Source organism: Anser anser (genome assembly GCF_964211835.1).
Source record: "Anser anser genome assembly, chromosome: 1".
Classification (NCBI taxonomy): domain Eukaryota; kingdom Metazoa; phylum Chordata; class Aves; order Anseriformes; family Anatidae; genus Anser; species Anser anser.
In genome coordinates this window covers 97,110,938-97,129,357 of record NC_139720.1, presented here as the reverse complement: position 1 = coordinate 97,129,357, position 18,420 = coordinate 97,110,938, and the positions used below count along the sequence as shown (strand labels likewise).

General features: G+C 44.7%; 1 long non-coding RNA gene across 4 annotated transcripts in view; it reads left to right on the top strand.

Moving 5' to 3' along the window:
- Window positions 1-2,918: 2,918 nt before the first annotated feature.
- Window positions 2,919-18,420, top strand: part of LOC310892229 — a 46,384-nt gene continuing 30,882 nt past the window's right edge. For all 4 annotated transcript variants that reach the window (XR_014577969.1, XR_014577970.1, XR_014577971.1 and 1 more), the window contains exons 1-3: window positions 2,919-3,078; window positions 15,633-15,691; window positions 15,948-16,027. This is a non-coding gene — a long non-coding RNA (uncharacterized lncRNA). The remainder of the gene's footprint in view (window positions 3,079-15,632; window positions 15,692-15,947; window positions 16,028-18,420) is intronic.

Here is an 18,420-nt window from a genome sequence, read left to right as displayed (position 1 = left end):
AACAGGTGGCCTGGCCTTTTCATTTTTCGGTCGCTGGCCCACATCAGCCCCACAGGAGAAGGGTCTCAGATCTTTTCCATTACCAGTCCTGATGGCGTCTGACTTATGTATTTAATATACATCGATGTCCTAGCTCCTTGAAAGCCGCAGCAAAACAGCAAATGTGGAAGAACGTAAATTTCTCAGCTGAACAAAACCCACCATTTGTACAGCTGAGCCGATGTTTCTTTGTAATGTAGGTTACTGTGACAGCTCGGGCACGTCTGAACGAGGTTCTGCATTAGCAGTCATGCTAAAGGACAAGTGTTTCACATGTGCCTGTCACTGCAGTAGCTGGACTTTCTCTTTTTGTGCAGCAAAGCGACTGCAAGCAAGACATTGTAGCAGACTCCACAGCAGATTCCACATCGCTAATGACACTGGAAGTCTGCGAAACTGGTGTCTATCAACAACATCTCTTGTGCTAAATTAATGACATGTACCAGAAGCAATGAAAGAAGATTGTTGCCTTGGTCCCATCTGGGTCCTGTGCTGCAGAAACAGAAGATGATGGAGCTTTTCGGGGAGAAACATTCAGTTCTCCAACCAGCTTTTGTTGTTGTTGTTGTGTTTTTTTGTTTTGTTTTGTTTTTTTGAACAAACCACGGCACCAAGCCCCAGTTGCTTTCCAATTCTTCTTCAATCCTCTGGTGAAATGCTCAGGTGAAGAAACAAAGTGTATTGCAAAGAATGCTGCCTTGGTGTGGAAAGTGCAGTGCTCTCCTCCAGAGCTGACTTAAGCACGTAGAAGTGGGAAGACCATGTCCCTGTTCTTTAGTGAGGTCAGAGTTTGCATATCGGTGGAAAACGCTTGAGATCCAGCATCCCAATGTAGAGGTTTCCCCCAGCTTGTCTGGAGAACCAAGGCAAATACTTCTACCTGGATCCTGATGTCTTCATAACTCCAAACACCTTGAAGATAGATGATATGACAGGATGCTAGGGCATCCCTCGAGACTCCTTCGTGCTGTGAGCCATGATGGAGTACTCCATTAAGCTGAGGACAGGAGAAGCTATCAAAGAGCTGGCAGCTTTGCTCAGCCTCTGCCTGTGACGAACGCTGAGCCCCTCAGGGGTGTGATGACTGTCATTCAAGCTTCTTCTCCAGATGCCTGTGTTTGACACTTCCTCCACAGTGCCACCCCCATGTGCCCAAAGGTAAACGAGTACCTTATAATTCAGATTGCCTTTTTAAAAGCAACCAGACACACCTGTCCCTTGGTGTTACTGGCTGCAGAAACTGTCCTGCCTTAGCTTCATTAGACCACGGAGCCAACAGGTTTGTATGTACTGTATTTTGATCAGCTTATTTAATCGAGCTTCTGTGGTGGGGATGCAGCACCATCTTCTAACACCTTTTTTTCAGCCAAATCAGCAGAGCTTAGCTTCCCTCTACCCACAAGTTGAGCACAGAGCTCTATCCTTCAGTACCTGAACAGACTCCCAATTACCTTGCAGTCAGAAATACGAATTCTTCCAGCACAGTATGAAGTACAAACAGTATTTTGTGGGGACAAGCTTGCCCAAATGGCATCTCCAGACAAATATAAACTCTCAGGTTAGCCTGCACAGGGTGGCCAGCACACCAGCAGCATCCTCTAACTTCCGATGTTGCTTTTTCTAAATTGTGTGTGATGTTCCCATCCTCCTAAGAGATTTAAGTGAAGGATGGGGAACCAGGATGTCCAGATGTGTATGCAGTGTGATGGTCCTGCTCATTTCCCCTCCAAGTCTGTGGATGGCACTGAGGGAAAAATCTGGGCACTATATGTTTTCTCTCTCCTTTTGTACTCTTGCTGAAAAAGCAAAACAGCACAATACCAACCTGCTGGGGTGTGTTTTGTGTCAGTGTTACGATTTTTTTTCTGAAAGGCAGTAGAAGGGCCTCACAGTGTATTTGGTGCCATCCCATTATATTACAGTTATGGAATTTCTTACTCCAGGAAAATGCCAAACATCCCAAGCAGAGGTGCTTTATGGCAGAGCTGGGTGGGTTTGGATTTCAACAGCTGAATGTAACTGCTGGTGGGTTGATGGTAGAAAACTTCAAGCTCTCTTTCTTTCCTTTATTAAAAATAAATGATTTAGACAGACATCACATATTACAACTCTTATTATGCTTTTCTGGCTTCCTAACGCTGAAGCATCATCAGACTGACAGTTTTCAATAACTTAACTGGTCAGCAAGATCATCTTGTATTTCTCTCACTTACAAATTATTTTCTTCCTTGCACAGTAAGTATATTCATTGCTTTGGACACTTTCATATTAAGACTTCAAGACTGATTTGTTTGAAAAACAAACAAACAACAACAAAAAAAAAAAAACAGATAATTGCCAAGAGCATTTAGGCCCTCTGTAAGAAGGTGCATTCAACCCCTGCACCAGATGCCTTTCAGAAAGAGCATCACAGCAATGCTGTAGCTGGTAACGTAGTAAATGGTTTCAGTTGCTCCAAAAGCAGGCTGAGGAGAAAAGGGGCACATCTAGCCCCTTTTCCCCATTTTTCCTTTGTCGTCACAAACGTTCACAAAGCACAAGGTAAGCTGGATCACAGAACTGAAAGTCAGCCCAACGACATACAAAAGCTGGATGCACAGCTGCATGGATGCTCATATTTGCATGAGACAGGGCTAGGAACACGCTGCCAGGGTAGCGTGGAGGAAGAGCTTCTGTTCCAAAACTAACTTTTTTGAAAGGAACTTGTACTAAATACCAAAAAGCACATCCCAGCATAGCGTCTGCTTGCTTCCCTAGTTAAGAAGGGAGACTGGATGCCTCACACCACAGTAAATACCCCAAGTACTGGGTACTTCTGCCTATCAGAGCAATGGCACCACCTCACTCAGCTGCACTGTGTTAGCTCTGTGGGGGTTTAGGGACACCTGCCAGGTCAGGATCCACCAGCTGATTGTTAACTCATTTGTAATCCCAGTCCAGGGCCAAGGTTTAAAAGAGGCATTGACCAGTTCAGTGCTTTTGGCTAGGTGGTGGAGGTTCGGTGCTGGTGAGACTTTACTGGCAGGTCAAGCAGGTAAGGTAAGTGCAAGGGCAGAAAGAAATGAGAGCTGAGTAGTGAATTAAGGCATGGAAGTTGACTCTGTGAGTATTGCTTACTTTGCTGAGATTGTTAACTCTACTTTGGGATTTTTAAAACTAGAAATGTTTGGCTACTACCTGCGGCATCCAGCAAGTAAATGTTCACACAATGCTTGCCTAGAGAGATATAAGCTCTTCACCTTTTCCTGCTTGTGATGCTGGTCAGGCACATGAGTATTCCCATTTTTTTTCATTGGGATAAGAAAAAAATAAAATCAATTCTGGGTTAAAGAGGAAACATATCTAGCTTGGTTGGCATTGGATTTCTGGGTTTCCTTTCCCAGCTGACTCTATTTTCTGTTTCCTGTGTCCTAGTGAAATATCAATCTGTTTGCAATGGAGTGCATGAGTTTTTCCTGAAGTTAAAAATTAATATCCTTCTGTTAATCAAAACAGAAACAAAAATACCTCTTCTAATATTAATGTTTATAATCTACCTTTAAAAATACATCTGTGCCCTCCCACGTACACCCCCTCCTGCTTCTAAATTAATTGCTGGTACTAACAGTGCCATCTCTTGCATGAAACCTAAAATGGAGTTTTCTGACCATTTATAGTCATTGTGATTCCTGGAGCATCCTCATAAAGCACGGGCACTCCAAAATCTGATGTCTAGCTGTATTTTTTCCCTTCCGCTTCATCTGGATATCAAGTTATTTGTCAGCTTCTGTCTGAAGATTTATGGTTCTGAGCACTGTTAATTGTGCTCTGCCTCAGAAGTAATCTGTGCTGTAAGGTGAGCAACATGGCTTCCTATAGAAGTTCATGGAGAATTGAGGGGTGGGAGGGTGGGAAGGATGGCACTGCATAAACAGTAATTATTCACTGGAAATATCTCCTGAAGAATAGCAGGAGCATTCCTGCTTGCAATTGTTGAACCTCTATAAAAACAGATACCCTATTTTTAATGTGAGCTTGTGTAATTACAATGAAAGATGAGGCAGTGAAAACAAAGTGTAAGGAAATCTCTCTAAATAAGAGACTGCAGAGGGCTGATATGTTAAATGCCAGGAGCACTCATTGAGAGAATAACCTTCTCTTTTAAGTGCTAAGTGTGCTTAAGCAGTAAACCATCGATGTCCTTTTTGTTTGTGAGCATTAGTTAATAACACAAGATGTCAATGTTGAAATTGGCAGCAGAAAGCCATGCCCGAGCCTGTGCTTTAGTCACCAGACTCTGTGGCTCCCTGCTGTGCAGATCAAGATGCAGGAGGGGAGCTGGGTGCTGCAGTGCTCAGCTGCCGTGGCCCTTAGGGCACAGCCCAGGCACCTGGGCTAGATTTAGCCTCCCTGTGCAGCATCTGAGGGGGGAGACAAAGGGCACAGAATGAAATCTACAGAAACCAGCTCGTTGAGTGAGGGTCAGGAAGGAGCTGCTGAAATCCTGGCAATTAGGAAGCACTGGGGTGAGTGAGCCCTCTGCCCTGCCTGTGCAGTCACCGTGTTTAGTCAGGTCTATCTTCTATTCTGCTCTGAGAACTGGGGTTCCCCTGTGTGGGGGTACCATCAGTGATGCTGTGTGCTGCCCCTCCCTGGCAGCTTGTTCCCACCACTGAGCTGAGCATGCGGCTCCTGCAGGTGTGTTGGCTCAAGGGTTGGGCTGGTTTGTCTCAGGTCAGGAAACCAAAAGATGTCAGGAGGTGGGAGACATGGAAAGAAATGCAGTGAAAGAGAGACTTTAAAAGAAATGTGGACAATTTCTTCATCTGGGTCCCAACATGATCCCACAGAAGGATGGATCCCATCCTACACATGCACTGCTGTTAGATACTCTGCTGAATGCAGGTGTGTGTTATCTCTACATGAAGTATGCAAGCAATTGTTCTCCTTCAATGTAGCCAGAGATGATTTTCCCTAAAAGAATATCTTGTGGTCACAGTAGTTTCCCATGACGTAGGGGGATTCAGACTTGAAGGGTGCTTTGAGGAAAGCTTACTACTTTTGCCTTGGTCAGGGTGAGGCAGGAACACAGCACAGAAGTGCTTCAATCAGGTACACAAAAAAGCAAAACCAAGCTTGGAAATCCATAATGTGCAAGTTCAAGTGTCACCCACATAGGGATGCAGTTGTGTTATTCTCATTCTTCATCCCTCCTGTGGAAAAGGCAGTAGGACAGATTTGTCTTTGGAGGGGTTTATTTTTGCACATGGCTTCATACAAGCAGCACTATGAAGATCTCTGGTTTGTGGAATTGGGCTAAAGGTATGTATTATCCTCCTTTTCTCTCGAGGAAAGCAAAGAGACTGGGGAGGGCTGGTGAGAAAGGGGAAGGGGTATTGAGCGGTGCACTTCTGCCTAATTACCATTGTAGGTGCTCCAGCCTATTACTGGATCTGCCTAGTCCCAAGTCTCTGCATTGCAAGCCTTCTGGCAAGTGTTCCACTGCTCTTCTGCGTTCTGCCAAAAGCTCATTGGATATTAATGTGCCTTCCTGTGGCTTGAATGAACCTGGTCCCTTTAGTACTTTAAAGAAATACAGGAAAACCACTGATCCCATTTGCTTTTAGCATGCCAAATGTCTCTGCTTCCCACAGAAATAAGTCTGAGAGCTGCAAATCCTCATGCTACTCTCAATGCTTCACCAGAGGTGAGCATGTCAGATGACCTCTGCTCTGACCATTGCAGCAACTGGTACAGAAGTTAATTGCTGGGTGTGGAGAGTCTCTTCCATCTTTCTGCTAAAATCAGTCAGGATCAGAGCTTTAGGTAAAGACAAATGGCTGAGCATGGGGTTTTCCCCCTCCTCACCGGGAGTGCAGAGCACATCCAGCATCCCCTGTGGCCCTGGCAGGCACAGGCTACATGAACAGCACTCTGCTATTCTGCTCCTGCCCGGTTTCTTATGAGACCGAGCTCTGAATGTCCCTGGCTGCTTTTCAGTCAGCAGTCACCCCTTCAATAGCTCTGGTCAATGGACCACACCAAGCTTTTGCTAAACTCTCACTACGTGGTTTCCAGCTCAGTGCTGGGCTTGTGGAACACTGACTGCAGTTGTTAAAGGCCTCTGTCCTGGAGAGCACATTTTTCTCTTCATCCTTAAACCCAGCAACCAGTGTCACGGTGATGGTGAAGCTGACAGCCAAGCCTGTTACACTAAATGGAAGTGGAAGTGCAGCATGTTCTCCCACCCTGGTGTTCACATACTTTCAGGAGTAGGAGTGTCCAGCTGTGATGGAGATGTGACTATGAGCCAACAGCCAGAGCACAAACTGGTGCTTGGCCTTTGGGCACATGGTCTAGTGGCTAGGACGTGTCTATCTGTAACATCTTCAGTGCTCTTTGGATCCATCCAGCTGTTTAGATTTGACTCCAATGGGTATTGTGGCATGAGCTCTGCCCATCTTCCATTTATCCACTAGGCACTGTCCCCAAGTATGTTTAGACAAGGATTGGTCAGCTATAGTCTGACAAATGCCAACTTGTTGGCTTTCACTGTGTCTTCAGGGCCTCTCTCCTTCCCTGTGGCTTATGGAAGGACCAGACTGAGTCAGAGGTGACTTGAACTATGCAGTGTCTGAGTGCACCAGTCCATGGTGGCTCAGTTTAACTTTTCTTTGAAATTATTCTACTGAAGTTGGTGAAAAGTACTTATCAGCTTAAATATTGCAGTGCTCAGAATTTGAAGGATGTGAACTTCTAACAGTCCTCAATTTTCCCTCTGTCTGCTAGGATAGTTAATAACATGTAGTTTAAAAGTATTGCCAGGAATTATAAAGAGAAGGTATTTCCCTTTTTAAATAAGGCTGGCAGAAGGGCAGGGGTGAAATGGCTTGTCAGGTCAGTAGTGGAGCTAGCAATAAGACCTACTTATCTTGCACAGCGCTGTAATGTTCTCAGCGTTTGATTCAAGCCACCCTCATCTACTGCTGTAGTTAAATTCAACTTCAGTGAGAACCTCATTCTTAAATGTTTGCAACAGTATAAGTAGTGTGCTGCATCAGAACTGTAAATCAAATGCTGCTCAGAAATTATTTCAAGAGAAAGCTTCTGCTTTTTTTTCCAGCACAATCTAAAAGCTGTATTGATGTCCTGTCTACCATCTGTTTTACATATGAACCTTGTGACTCCTAGTCTTTCAAGCTCATTAATTAGACCAATAATAAGCATACCACAGCAGCTCTGAAGTGAAATGCTGGTGGCACATCTGTCAGCATGGGCTTGTTCTTTTTTTCTCCCCCAACTCTACAAGTGAGTGCTAGTTCTCTGAATGGGGAACCCTTCTGTGATCAGTCACTTCCCTTGCTTAGAGAAATGGTGCAGCAGTAGCTATCTGCATTTCCTCTTGAGTTCTCACCTGTTGCAGGTGGAACCTGAGCAGGGAAATGCTTTTGTGTCTTTCTCCCTTGCTGCAGCACAACTCAAACAGCAGGATTTTTCAACAGCACCACACTTCCTCTGAGCTCATCAGAAGCTCAGTGCCTGAAGACTGCCAGAAATAAACTGCAGGCACCAATGAGAGCCTCCATGGGCATCCTCAGTAGATCATGTAGATGGCTGTTTGAAGGAGATGCAGCTCTGGGAAGCAGAGGTCTCCATTTGGTATGCAAGTCACTTGCTAGATGCTGGACTCCTCTATTTCCATCCACTGTCTGCTTCCCAAATCCAGTTTTAGCATTGCTTACATACAAATATAAGACAGTAAGAAATGTGGAGTACCTGCCCACTACTCCTCTCATGCCTCCCCTCCAGCACCACCTTGCAGGGTGAAGCTAAAAGCATTACTTTCCAGTCTGAAATAGAGGTGTTGCTCCCTTTGGTGCTGTGCCACCACCTGGGCAGGGATGCTCGCTTCCAGGAGACTGCCACACCTTGCTGGGATAAAGGCAGGCATGGGTAGCTGGGGGTGGCAAGCCTAGGATGGGCTCAGATTTTGTTTATGGGTAGGATAGTGTCCTTGGTGACCCCAAGGTGTAAATCAGTTGGCATCTCTCTAAACAGATGCACGAAGTCTTGAAATGAATGTCTGTTCTAAAATGCCATCTGATAAAGCATGCCTTTTCCTGGAAAGTCTGTGGCCAGCCGGCTCCCTCCTCCCCTGCCTTCCCAGCCGAGGGAGAATGCTGCCCTCTCTTGGCAAAGGAGACGAGCGAGGTTTGCCACCAGAAACTACCCCCCAGGGGCCGGTATGTTTGGCCACCAAAATGACACCGTAACCCCAGGCTGCAGGAGATGGCAACTGGCAGGGAGCCGGAGGCGTAGCATCAGGATGTAGATTGCCAGCTCCAGAGTGGTGAGGTTTATCTGGAGCGTAGCACAGGGCTGCTGGCAGGGTATGGCACCCAGCAAATGCAGTGTTGGGGCTTCTCAAGGGTTGATCACCAGGGGAGCAATTTTACCTTCAACTTCCCAGCAGAGTCTGAGGGTGACAGGACTTCTGTCATTCAGCCACTTGGGATTTGTTTAACACTTATCAAATTTCCCTCCTAAATTGCCTTCCACAACTTCCCTGCTTTATGAGGGGTAGAATTCAGCCCAGGCAGTTTGAGCACTGCTTTGCTCATCTTCTGTTTCCTCTGCTGGGCTGCTCTCCACCCTTGTCCCTTCAAGATCAGATGAAGAGTACTGTTTCCTTTGGAGCTGCTTCCTCTCCTAAAAGCACAGCTGCAGAATGGCTTGAAGCTTCCCTTTCGGCACAAAAGGGGGCAGAGCTGCACAGTGGAGACAGCTGGCTAAAATTAAATTTCTCACTAGAGGTGAGTAATGCTAATGAATGTGTCAAGAACCCCCTGTGAGCGGACAGCAAGTTCAAACCTGAGATGATGCTATCAAAATGACTCTCCCAACATGTGTCTTGATGTGGTATTGCCCTGGTGAGGTGTGTTGATTCAGAGCACCTCCAGCATCTCAGAGCAAAAATACCCTTCACTTCATACCTGAAAGCCAAATGTGTTTCTTTTAATGTTCTAAATTCATACTGATACCTGAAGGAAGCACGGTCTGTTCCAAAGAATCCCAAGGATCGATGCAGACAACAGATCAAAGCTTGCAATGGGGGAGTTGCTGTGACTTTTAAGCTCAGCCTGAATAAGGTTAAGCTACCTATGAGTCCTGTGCTGCAGAAGCACAACTCATCCTTGCCTTCAGCCCTACCTCTGAGGGCTCAACAGCAAGAAGCAATAGTGGACAACTAAACGTGAAGAAGGCTTGCCCAGAGGTGACAGCAGAAGGGAGTCGAGGAGGCAATCTTCCATTTCAGAACGCCACAAGGGTTGGCAGCCCAAATTTTGGAAGAATACCCTGGAATTGACAATGCCAACATGTTAGGGCCTTGCTTTCCGAGTGATCATGGTGGATCGGTGGCTCTGCAGTGATTCAAAAGGAACACTGCCATCTAGTGCACTTTGAAGACAGCACTTTTGTACCACTGGAAATAATGGGATATGGGGCTGTGCGTGCACGAGCTGGAGGCACTGATCAATAGCAGAAGGCATTGTATTCTTGTTGTGTAAAGAAATGATGATTTAACTCACTGGTGATCTAATTATGATGTGAGGGTGAGGGGAAAGAACAAAATCAGATGCTGCTTATTTTGCATTAGCAAACCTTTAGCTGGAATCTGTGGGTGATCTACAAAACCTGTTTCCATGTGCTTTGTGGAAGTAAGTTAGCCCTATGCTGCCTTAGTGATGTCTGATCCTTACCTGCAGTGTATAACCCGCCAGGATGGGGGCACCCTCCCCTATCTTGTGTGCCCACTTGCCCCAAAGCTGTTCCCCAGCAAGAGTGATGGCTCTAAGGACTCCTCTTGTCTGAAAAGCTGGGCTAGAGCGCACAGACCTCTAAAAGAGGAAACCTGAAGGGATCTCATCAAATGAATGATAGATTAGAAAGCCTCTGCAGACTTCTCGTTCAAAACTGACTACCTCTCATCCTAGCACATGCGAAGTTGCAGGATGGCAAAATCCAGCCTGTGTCACCCTATAGCAGCTGCCTGCCCCAGGGCAGCTGCACAGAGCTCTGCACTGTGTGGCTGCACGGGGGGGTCCGTGGTGGGGAATGAGGCCGCAGGCTGGTAGAGGTGATCCTCAACGAGGAGTCATGCAGGCTCATTCTATCAGACGCATTACAGATATTCCCCCACTCCGTTTCCTTAGTGCCAGGCGAAATAATGTTCTGTACAGGTACAGGGACGGCTTACTCTTCCAGTGCTAGATTTTTTGTAATGTGCCCTGCTCATCTGACCTGTTAGGAGACAGTTCCCTTGCTCAGGGAAGGAAAACACAACAGTTCTTGGCTCTACAGTCTCTTCCGTGTAGGAAGGAGTGATCTCTCCCTCCCCATCCTGCCTGTGAAGTAGGTGAAAGTTCTTCCATGGTGGATCATGACCCTTATGAAGGTTGTAGGAGGATTCAAAGAGAACCAGTGTTTATGCTAGCCTCGAAATGGCTAATTAGTTTTAATTCTTGGCAGCAGCTCAGAAACTACAGCTGTTTCTCATGTTCCTGCCCTGCAGCAGCAAAGCTGTTGCCTGCAGTCAGGGGTAGCTAGCTGTTCCTTCCCGGTGCAAATGGCTTCAGCCAGTTTTTCCACAGCTATGGAAAGGGCTGAGGCTCACATTTTTTTTTCTTGAGCTGACAGGAAGATGTGTTGAAAACAGCTGCATTTGTGTGGGGGCAAGGAGAGAAGCTACGAAGACCTAGGTCAAGTAATAGATTCCTCACTTCCCCATTGCTCTTGGTTAGTGAAGCGTTGCTGCAGAGCTGGATTTCTGTTGGCGATCCCTCCCAAACTATTAGATTGACTTCCTGACTTGGTCTTCTGACACAGGTATTGCTACTGGATGTCAGTGTAAACTTTCAGACTTTTTTTTTCTTGCCAGAAAGTGCATCCAATTTGTCCCACACCAGGTCACTCAACAATGTGTGAGCACATTGTGTGGATTGCTTATATCCTGACCAGGCTGGTGGCTCTGCTCCTAGTCACAGCAGAAGTATGTGCTTACTTAGCAACAAGCAGCTGATGAATTAATCTGATCCCTCCACTAGATGGGATGGCAGCACCATAATTTCTAAGCTCTTACGGTTAAAATGGGAAGTTCCAGCACAGCCTGCTCAGTATGATGGGTTCCCATGCCAGATACAGCTAGCCAGGGGCTATGAAAGGTGAAAGCACTTACTTCCAGATCCTCTCCAACAGAAAGGGCACAAAAAAGGAAATGATTCAGTGCCCCAGAGCCATGATACATAGATGACTGGGGCTGACATCATCCAGCAGTCAGGCAACACGATGCCCCTGCAACCCTGTAGGTCATATCCTAATGTGAACGTAAGTGAGGCAGTGAGCAGAGGCTGAGAGCTGTCACTTCTGCGTTGTCACTATATGCAGTGTGTGCTGTTAGCTGTCCAGAGAACGGAGGTGAGCTTGTTCTGGGAAGTGGTAAGAGAGCTAACACTTATAGGTCTCTAGCTTTAATACTCGGTGCAATCTTATTCCATTATTGCAGGTATGGTAATGTTCACCCTGCCCGTAATTGCAATTCTCATTGTTTATCCCAGAGTAATGCTAGCAAAATAGCATATGAGTTAACAGCTCTATTCTACTTGCTTCGTGCTCTTAACTGTAGGCAGAAGTTTTAAATATTACTGCTTTCTGATGGAAAAAGACAACATGAGCCAGTTGTCCAAGGACTCTCAGCAAGTTGACAGCACAACAAAGCAGTACCTGTATCTCATGATTTCCAGCTTCTTGAACAAGATTCTACGTGATCAGGGCCCTTCAATCACATTAAACTTTACAGGACACCAGACAGACCCTTTAAAAACATCTTGGGTTCTTATCTTGATGGTGCAGTAGACTAGACATTGATTGTCTTGAATCTAATTTTTAAGGTACATTTTTAATGAAATGTGAAAATCAAGTCTTGTTTATAAAAATATAATACACAACTTAGTGTTCAATATTTTAATCTTTTTACTTTCAATTTTCAGAATGACAAACGTTTTTTTGTCCTGACACCACTTAAAAAAGGGTTCATGTATTGCCAAACTAAACTGGATGGTTGAATAGAAGGCAACAGGAGTTTGTGGGACTGGGGAAGGTGTGAGGATTAAGTGAGGTTTCTGGTACAAGCATGAGTTGGTTAGCAGTGAAGTGATTGTATGCTTTGTAATTTAATGCCTAGCGTTATATTCCAGAGTTAATGTCCCCTGGAGAGGAACTCAATATTTGTAATTCCCCCCAGTCTAAAGCCTCAGAGGCCAAAAAAGCAGTCAGGCAATACTGCATCAGGTACATTCAGCTGATGCTTTCAGTGCCTCCCTAGTAACCCTAAGGACTTGCATTCTGAAGCACAGTTTCATGGCAAAATATAAATGTTATTCCCAGAGAATCAGGGAATACTGCAGGCCCTCTGTCACATCTACTTTGAGCTAAGGGCCTCTCAACTTTATACTGGTATAGCTTTGAATTTCAGTTGTCATTCATGGTGCATGTTGCAACCACTGTCACTCACTTGAACAACAGTAGCACCTGTGTATAAACATCCTGACAGCACTGTCACATACTGGATACTGTGAAGAAGGCAAAATCTCCTCTGTTCTACACTTATTTTCTGCCCCACAGTGCAAACTCCATTGAAAAGCACTGAGTTCTCTCAGTGTATAAAAGACACTTCAATTCCTGCAGGACAAAGAAATATTACAGGGTCAGAAATGTAGGTATGAGTCTCCTGGGTATCACCTTGATGTGCTAGCACTGCTCCTTTTTAGCAATAAGCTCAGCAGCAACTGAAAGGGCTAACTCCAATGACTCCATGTGCTTCTGCTATGCCTGGGCAGAGTGCTATCTCATGCTGTTGCACGAGGCTGTGCTTGCTTGGCTCCCAACTGTCCATCTCAGAAGGTCTGTGGGTCACCTTTGTGAGCTGCTACCCTAGTTATTGCTTCACGTGTTGTGTATCATTCTTGCTCTTGGGACTTGTGGCTTTCGTGCTTTGCTGGTGTCAGCATATTTCTAAAGGAACAGCTTTTTGTTCCTGTTGCAGGCCAGCTTCCCCTGGATCAGGCGATACCCACCCTGCCTGGGGTGGACCAGAAAAGACAGATGCTGGCCACCTTGCCTGTTGGCATTATTTGCCTAGCAGTGATGTTCAGAAACTGTTCCACAACAAGGGCCTCATTTAACAGACAATAACACACAGATAGTTCCCACCCACAGAGAGCTCACTGCCTAGGGTTATGGAAAAATATATCAAGCAGAGGTCAAAGAATTGTAAAGGGCAATAATGCAACACCGGCCACCCTGCTTTCCATGGGCCTCTTGCCTCGGGGTGACAGTCAACCTTGCCTGCATGCAACCAGCTGTCTTCTTTAATACATACATACACACATGTGTGCACACATGCAGGCTGCACATAAATTAAACAGCCTTTGGAGTGCTAACAAACAGCAAATGCTAAATTCAAGCCAGATGTGATCCCCTCCCTAGACACAAGCAAGCAGCTTTGGGCTGGAGCTCCATGCTGGTGGAGGTGATTTGGAAAGCAGGCCTGGTGGGAAGGCTCCAGCACTTGAAATCCAGGGGAACCCTCTAAGGCCTCGCTTTTCCTACAGCTTAACAGAATTCCTGGACCCAAGCTCTGTCCTAAAAAGGGGGACTCTGTTGTAATGTCCTTGAACTTTGCTTTAACACTATATGTTTTGGAAGAAAGTAGATGGGGGCATTTACGTATATGGTATGGGTTATGTTCTACTTAGATGTTTGGAAAACAAAGGCATATAAGTCTTTAGAGCGTGACAATAAAGAGGATCCTGGTCTTCTGCATCCATTTCTGTGTAGGCATCTCCTGGGACCCTTGAAGGTCCAAGGTTTTCCCATTAATGTTTGCTCAGAGCCTCACATTCACTGTAGCAGACAGCTGAGTCAATGCAGGGCTGAGCAGCTGTGTGGGATGCAAGATGCACTGGAAAGTCTGCTGCAAAGCATCCAGCTCCACGGCTTTCAAATGGACAGTGAACCTGGAGAAAACATCAGTGGCCCTGGCACTCAGAACGAGTGCCTGTGGGAAAGGAGCGATTAGAATGGGCTCATGGATTAGGAAATCTTTAGTGAACAAATTTGGAGTTGCCCTTGAAATGATATTTCTTCCATTTCAAAAGACTGTTGCTTCTGAGTTTTCCCTCTTGATTAACTAAGAATTGCATCAGTATCCCCATTATTATTACTAAATAAAACTGTTTGAGTTTCAGTCCATAAAGTTTGATCAAATGCATTTTACTATTGCTGTCTAAACATTTAATCTGGTTAATGTCTAACTCCAAGTATTTTTTAATATTTGTACTTACTAAATTATTCGGAGAGAAGCTACTGATCGCAGGCCAAATGCTGATGTCATTTACACCAACAATTAGCCCAACATTGCTCAACTTCTGTCAGGTGCTGCCAGGGTTTGAGGCTCTCATGTTCTCCCTCCTTTCTCCCAACAGGTGGCAGCCTCTTGACTTTTTTCCCCCTCCCGGATTTTTTGGCTAAAAGCAGCACAGAAAACACCCCTATTGTATGTTTGTCTCGAGAAAGATTTTTTTTTTTTCTTTTGTACCCCTTGATTTAACTCTTGCTTGTCAGGCTAATGGCAGTGGGAGGGAAAAGCCAGTCCCTGAAGGCCGGAGAAGTAGAGGAGTGGATTTCCCTATTAATACACGAAATAATAGGGATGGTTTCACAGTCAATATGTCATGAAATAGCTGTCAGAAGTCTGAGTTAAATGTAATGTGAATGTTCACAGAAAAATGAGGCAAGCCCAGCTAAACTGCTCTGCTATGACATGTTTTGGGGCACAGCTATCTCTTGCAAACACTTCTTAGAAATTTGATTTTTTTTAAAAAAAAAGCATTGAGTGGCTAAAAAACCCTGTCACCTTTCATGCAGACTTTTGAAGCCTTGTTACAGATATAAATTAAGGCTCATCGGCCCTGTAAGGCACAAACTACAAGTCTCTTACAGCTGGGGAAGCTGAGACACCAGAGGTGGTCTATGCACAATATTAGCACTAGGTGTAAGTATTTTGGTGAGGGCTGAGATCTTTTTATCTTGGCATTATAACAGTCCACTCCCCGCTGTGCCAGCAGTTATAATGGTACAAAGGTACATTATAGTGGTAAGATTATTCCCTTTGCCCACATGAACACATTATTCTGATAAAAGTACTTTAATACCAATATAGTTGTGTTAATACTAGAGTTTGTACAGCTTTACTGATCTGGTACAGTTAAAGCAAAGCAGTACAACCTTGGCATATAGATAAGGACTAAATATCTTATCCAAATACATGGAGCAAGTAAATGACTGATCTGGGAATAGTACACAGCAGTCTTCCTTCCCAAGCTGCTTTTCAGATAGCCTGAAACCATTCTGCTCACATTTCTTCTCACCAGAGGGTAACACAAAGCATCATTGTTTGTCAAAATGTCATGGCTTAAAAAGAGATGCCACCCTCTTATTTATAAAACTAAGTGAAAAAAACATTCAAAAATATCTTCTTTCCATCTTCCTTCCAGTGATACCTGATGTTAGTGGGGCCTGATGATAGATGCTTGCACAGAATTACTTGTGAAAGGTTTGTTGTATTTTACATACATTTACCAATATTCATTCCAAGCGGATGTTTTAAAAAAAAAAAAAAACACTTTCACAAAAAGATCCACTTTTCCAACTGTCAGGTGGAAGCATGACAGTGGCTTAACGCAGTATGTTTATCTGCTTTAGAGTTGCATGGTGGTACCGCTCCTAACTGGTGAAGTACTAGCAATGGCTCTGTCCCTAAGGTATTTCAGGAAGCTTCAGATCACTCTGGTTTCTCTTTTGCCTTGTAGGTGTTTGACACGACCTGCTGGGTCCTGCCATGGGGACAGCCAGAAGGTGTCAGCCAGCAAGGAGGAACGTGGCCCTCAAGGTGAGGACTCATGCAGGAGACAAGGGGCAGAGGAAGAGGAGAGATGTGGCAGAGCTGTGCGTGCGGTATTGTCCAACAGTGTAACGGGATGTGCGGTGGCACCAAATGAAAAGGCAATGGTCCTTTAGGGTTGAAATGGTTGGGGCAGGCTTGCAGCTGAACCTCATGTAACAATCACGTTTTAGTCACTTTGGTCTGCATTCAAGTTGTTTTATTTCTGATTTTGCATCCCTATCTGAGCCACTGCATCTGTCGCTGTTGTAGTAGTTCACACAATGCACGATCGTGCTGTTGTCCTCCACAGATTAGCTTTCCTGAGTTGTCTTCCTCATGTGTTCACCAAAATCCGTCTTCTTTCTTTACCACTCAAGAGTTTTATGGGCAGTGTGGGCTAGAGGTGGAGTCCTCCCCTCTGTGAGGACAACAGAAAGCCCCCCAAAGCACTGATAACGTAAGGGTTGCTAGAGCAGGCATAGGTTGATCTGAAAATGAGCCAGACTGGAAGATTTCGGGTTAGTCATCAAGCCTGAATTAAATATTTCTAAAGTTCAAGATTTTTTTCTTTTAAGTCTACTTTCTGTGGAAAAACACTCTGCTAATTCAGTAATTCAAGACAAAAATTAATTTTGAATCATCTGGATTTCCCTTGGGAGGGAAATTCTGCTTTTCAATGAGCTGGAAGTGATGTATCTTAAAATTCCCAAGCAACAATCTTATATTGGTATTTTTAATTCTGAAGGCCATTCCCATGAGTTTCTAGTATTTTTAAAGTAGGTCAAATTTTGAACACAAAAAAGCTAAAGAGTTATGCCCCTTTCATCTTTTCTTAGGAGCAATAAGCCTTTTTGGTATTATTGCTGGCTTAAATATTAAACAGGAAGCAAATTACATTTCCAGTCATTAAAGTACAATAGAACAGCTCTATTGTCTGAATCAGTGCAATATTAGGCCAGATTGTCACAGAATGCTCAAGAATGAAGTCATATTGTAAGAATGTAATAAATTAAACTTCTTATGCTTTTACTGTGAGTTCTGCCTGACGAGAGATTACTTCTTCATTCCTGTCAATGAAGGTAAGAAATTTGGGCCCCAAAACTTAAACGTGGTAAGCAACTATATAGAATTTGATATTCACACACATTTACTACAAAAATGCAACCTGTTCTGATGTTGCTGCTTACAAGATTCTAAGCCTGCCGATCTTTGTACTGTGTGACCAGAAAACTTATTTTTAAGATCTGTTTTAAATGACTCCATAAATAGAGGGATTTGCGTGCAACTCTATTGGCTTGCTCTGTAGAGCCTTAGCCCCAGGGAAAGCTACAGGTGGGAAACTGGCCTCTTGTTTTAACGCTCCTCTGGTGAAATCCCTGCTCATAAAACTGCAATGCTAGGAAAAACCTGAAAGATCTTGCAGGAACAATAGCTGACAGTATCTGACAGCTGCTGCCTGGTAGCCTCCCAGAGGTGGTGCCCTGACTATTTACTACCTAAACTAAGCAGAGGACGGAAATTGCTGCTGCTTGGAGCAGCACTGTGCTCCCCTTGAGCTGCCTGACACCATCCTGTCCCTAGGTAAAGCAGAAGTTGCTGGCTGTTGCCAAAAGACGTGGATTTTTGGTTTGCTTTCTCCCAGTCGTGCAGTTCCCACCAAGGCAGTGTGCCACTTGAGATCTTCCCTCCTTGACTTGGACAATTGTCCAGACAAAGTGGTTGGCCCCAGTCTGATGTAATTTTTAAAGCATTCAGTACTGGGGAAACTACGGCCTCCAAGGATGCCATTACAGTGCGGAACCCTTAGGAGGTTTTCCCAACATCTGAGCAAAAATGCTGCCACAAATGAGAGCGGTTACTTTTTGTATTGACCCAGTGGATTTGGAGAACAACTTATCTTCAGTGATTTTACTTAATTCAAGAACTTTGTGATGTTCCCCTCTTCATTCTTTTCCAGACTAAACAAATCCTGTTCCTCTGTCCTTTTTTCATAGGTCCCGTTTTCTAAGTCTCTTACTGTTCTCCCTTCAAACCTTTTTTTGTCTCTGATCTTCAGAGTCTCTTCTAAATGCAGTGTCTGAAACCGAACACGGAGTTCCAGCTGAGGCTTCCTTGGCACTGAGTATAGAGGAACTACTTCTTCCTGGGCTTAGTTTGACTCCTGTTTGTATACCCTAGAATGAGATTTGCTCTTTTAACCTTTGCTTTGTATTTCAGTTGTGGTCTAGCCTGACCTCTTGGATCCTCCTCGGGAATATTTCTGCCTCCGTAGTTATCCCTGTTTCAGGAGGAAATTCCTCAGCTGTTCCTATAGTTTTGTTTCTATATCATGCTTAGTCTGGTATTTAGTAGAATTGCTGTTGGTTGCAACACTTCATCTGTTTAATGCAGTCGGCTTG